Below are 5,000 nucleotides of genomic sequence, written 5' to 3'. Positions count from 1 at the left end.
TCACATTTGGATTAACTGAGGATGACAGAAATTTCCGTCGAAACATGTTTTGTTAACTCAAACGTTTTGTCGTTTTCTTGAAATTCTTTACTGGTCTTCTACTATCAAGACCCTTTGGAAACATTTATTACCAATTTCAGGTTTCCATTAATAAAAGTTTGACTTTTCGAAGCTATGCCCATGATAGCGCCACCCTTGAGTGTGTTATTTTTGTTCATAAAGAAAACACTTACATCAATACAAAAAGGGAAGTTCAAATGACCAACTTACAATAACTTATTATTCAGAATGCGGTGGTCTAGTGAAGGAACCACTGGAAGAACTCTCCTTCCAAAAAGGTGACAAAATAACTGAGAGTGAGTGTCAATGGAACATTGGAGACATCTATGAACCAAATGGTGATCACGTGATTCTTGCTATTGATCCAGTTTCTTTTTGTAGGTAAGATACAGAGTCACTGCTTCGGTTTTTTTCCTCTTATTTAACTTGTTGGTTATGTTGTGAATAGGAGTTACAATGGTCTTAGTACATGTCTTGAGTCTTCGCTGCACTCTCAGTTAATGAAAAAAAAAAAAATGACAAAATATATTGCTGTGATGTGAGATTGTCGCTTTCATATTGTTGGAAGCCCAACTAGACCCCTTCCGCACTAGGCGAATTCTTTTTTTTTTTTTTTTGAAAAAATATCTATATCATCAATTCCATGTTACAAGTGCAAACGGCGGTTTATAGCCATGAATGTACTAAATTGTATTCATCCTTACAAGCTTCAAAAGAATTCGGAGCAGGCCACTTTTTTATGCCAAGGAGAGTCAAAACTGGCAGAGCTGTCGTCTATTGATTTAACGAAAACATCGATTGAGCTAAGCTGCTTTGCCAAGGGTTTAATTTCGTTTGCGATGGATATTTTTCAGTCAGCAAATATTCGAATTTGCTGGTTTGCAGGTACTTATTATGAAATTCAGAATTTGGTGTAGACAAGATTGGCATTTGTGGCAGAGTATAACTGATGTTGACAGCCTTGTGCTGATGGGCACATGTTAACAGTTTCCTTTAAAGAGCCGAGCCATAAAGCCAGAGTTACAATTGCAACAGATCTACCAACTAAATGCAAAGTGAAGACGATTGAGATGAATTCAGTACAAGCCCTACTCGCACATTCTGCAAACTTAAAACGCTATTAAATAGGTGAAATCCTTTAAAGTAATCAAGTAGAAATTCTTTCAATATCCATTTCAGGTAATTGTGCCCTTTTTTCAGTTTTAGTATATTCGTTAAGGACGGCTATGGTAAGAGTCTTCTGTACAGCTATTGTGGCCTTGGTGAAGGGGCGTTTCTCAATACTTCAACCCTGAACATTTCTGTCGAAGTTAGAGCGTACCACAAGTATGATACCTTTACTGCCCGATATGCCATCCTTAACGGCAGTATTGACAAAGGTAAGGAATTCCAAATTACTGCCGTAAGTGTAAGGAGCTCCGCATTAGTTTTACATCAAATTGTGTCTTTCCTCCTGTAGTCATAGGAGAGGAGTGCATCTAGTTAGTTAAACATGCTAAACTTTTTGGTGTTACCATCTCTGGTAATTTAACATGGAATGCGCATATCACGGAAATTACTAAGAAGGCAGCTTATAGGCTCTATTTTCTTGTTCAACTAAAAAGAGCTTGAGTTTTACAGGGAGATCTATGCCTTTTTTTACGCTACATGCGTGGGCTCTGTCATTGACTATGCTGCGCCAGTTTTCCATCACCAGCCTACCTTTCGCATGAATTGCAACGCTTTCAGAAAAGAGCAATGCGAATCATAAGTCCTGGTATAGAATATCAGCAAGCTTTAGCGCTTATGAGTTTACCAACGGTTGCAGAGCATCACCAAAAACATTTGCATGCGCACGTTTGAAAGCATAATGAGCGACCCGAATCAGAAGTTGAGAAAGCTGTTGCCGCCTCTTTATAAGAGCAACTGTAATCTAAGGCACGCGCTCACTTTCACTTTGCCGCGTTGGAAGACAAATGGATTTAAGAACAGGTTTTTTATGGCCTCGTGCAGAATTGTAAACAATTTTTAGGATTCTTAGCTATTATAATTGATACTTTATATTACAATTATTAGTATAAATTACTGCCATAATGTAAATACGCAATTCAGCTTTCGCTGCCCCGCTGAATGTAGTTAATAAAGTATCTACCTACCTATGTAGCAAGGAACTGTTTATGAATGGACCTTTTTGAATTCTATTGTTTCAAATGGCTATTATGGGATGCTTCGGGGCAAATACATAATAATTTTCCGCCTGAGCATCCCATAATAGCTTTTGAAACAATAGAATTCAAAATGGCCGCGTATCGCTGAATTGCTTGACCTTGCTATTCTCGGATGATCATCAACTCACAACTCCACAGAAAACCATAACATTTATAATTGTATTTTAAACTACCTGTACCCATTTGGCTAATAAATTTATGGATGTGCATAGTTTTGCAAGTGGAATGTGATTTGTTTTGGTCGTTCAAGGAGGTATTTGCAAATGAGGGACAGTTAAGATAACAGCGAAAGTCATTAATGAGAGGATAGGAAGACAAACCGGGTACATCAAGGCTATTGATCGAAATGAAAAAAAGCTCACCGACCATTCAAGTTCTTTAAATCCATGGAAATTTTTAGCAGCGCCTAGCAAAACTATTAATATTGTTGTTTATTAGTTTGCTACAAACAATCAGTTCCAATGGGCCTTTGATCAGCTATAGATGGCATATGTTATATAGTTACGTTACAATGACTTTCCAACATTATTTACAGCGCCACAGGTGGATGGATGGAATGTCACCGTCGTTAATGTTTCAGAATCGAGTATTACCTTTCAATGGCCAAACCTAACCGATGTCAGCCTTAGAAATCAGGTTCGGGCTTATGTTGCAATAGTAGAAACTACTGATGGTAAAGAGATAGCAGGGGACATTGTTTTTCCAAACGTTACGTCCATAACATTAAGCGGACTTGAAGGTGGCACTGAGTATCGTCTCTTCGCTGTTGTCGTGGATTTACTAGGACAACCACACAGGAGTTCAAAAGTATTGCTTTTTACCAAGGAAGGTGGTGAGTGTGAAAAATAAGGCTAGATGAAACACGCGGTGCAAACAAATATACCTGATGACTTGTTATATGCAGTCATTCAAAACTACGTTCATGTTGTCTCTCTGCAAGAGAAATATCACAACAATGAACATTATTGCTTGGACTTGCTTTGTTCGCTAGGAAAGGAGATCGACAAATTAGAAACAAGCTTCTGATTGGACGAACTTTGTCTATGTGGCTAGCCACTCAACTGAGTCCTTCTGCTTGTGAGTTGACGGGCCCAGAAAAACATAGCATAGTTAATTCGCATATAGGGCGCCCGTAACGCTAATTTGTTGCACCCTCTAAAAGGATGCCCCAGTCATGCATTGCTAGTTCAGGTAAAACATTCAACAAGAAGAAGCAAAAAAGACCAAAATATGAATCCTTCGGTATACATGTCCAACATTGGTAAAGTTATTTGCCAGTATTACCCAACCTAAGGGATAATCAATCAGTTTGCAAATATATGATGAGTTGGATAGAAGTCTGTACAATCTAATTGCACGGAATCCAAATTCGCGAACGTAACAGAATTTTGTACTCCTACTGTGTTGTAATGCTAATTAATAGGAAATTACTCAGTTCTGCACGAGCAATCCAGTAGGCTAGTCCCGTTTATGTGCCCCCGTGCAAGTTTAAATAGAATTTGTTTTCAAAAAGCTACCAAAAATATTAAAATACCCTTTTCGCTACCACAATAAAACGTGCTTTTTTGTTTTTATTTTACGTTGTTGTGTTTTCTTTCTCTCTTTGTTCATCGCAGTACCCAGTAGACGTCCTTACGTGTCCGTTAACAACAAATATCCTGGAGGTGACAGCATCAACATATCAATATATCCAATTCCCGAAAAATATCACAATGGCAAACTTCTTGGCTATAACATTGAGTACGAAAGTTCGTGTTATGGAATCCCAAAATTCTCCGCTCAGGTCAACGTCAGTGCATCGACCAGAAGTTACGTTTTAACTGGGCTTCTGCCAGGAAAACAATACTTCTTACGGATCGCTGGGTTTACCTCTAAAGGAATTGGACCGTATGATTGGCAAAACGTGTTCACCAGTAAGTGGCTATTCCCAGGCATCCTGATTTGTTTATTTTAACTGCACCGGAAGTCATAAAACCGAAGAACTATGTTAGCGTAGTTTTAAATGTTAGAACGCATGGATTTTCTTTAAAACGCCAGCCCAAGAATTGGGAAACCAAGAACGAGGCAAAGTTATCTCAGTGTTAGTACCAGTTTTCGTTTTATTTTTCCCTCTCCCTCCCATCATGCCTTCGAAAACCTTAATACTCAGGCTAGACCGACCGTAACGTTCGGTGTAAAAACAGGTTGGCCGTTTGGGGGATAGTGATACCTTAAAACTACTATTTTGCTCAGGAGAGGAAGTGGAGGGATTGAGAATAATTAAACATTTTCAGGGCTCAAACTAACAGGCCATTTCCGAGTTACCTTATGCCTGTTTCAAAACGAGTCCCCGTGCAAAAACTTTCATATGAAAACGAGTTTGATATAGAAATGGACTTCTAGGCGGAAAAAGTTTTCATATGATTGGTCTCGCATTAAGACTCATTTTCACACGGCAGTAAAAGCCAACTCAAAAATGGCCTGTTAAAAACGCTTGCTCTTGGATAACTGTGTGTCCATCTTTATAAAATAGAAGCCGCAACGTTGAATTTTTTTTCAGCTTGCAAACCACAAAGTACGTTGACTGCGAAAAACGGTACACTATACAGCCCTAATTACCCATGTTCCTTTCACGGATTTGCATTACTGCCGCTGGACAATTGAGCCCGCAACTTGGCGGGAGCGCTGTCAAAGCGATATGGATAAATGTTAATTCCTTTGAAGTAAATGGCGATGGCCCTTATTGCAGGTGAG

The sequence above is a fragment of the Montipora foliosa genome, chromosome 7, assembly GCF_036669935.1.
Source record: "Montipora foliosa isolate CH-2021 chromosome 7, ASM3666993v2, whole genome shotgun sequence".
NCBI classification, from domain to species: Eukaryota; Metazoa; Cnidaria; class Anthozoa; order Scleractinia; family Acroporidae; genus Montipora; species Montipora foliosa.
The sequence above is the reverse complement of the archived record's forward strand: the minus strand, read 5'-3'. Positions refer to the sequence as shown.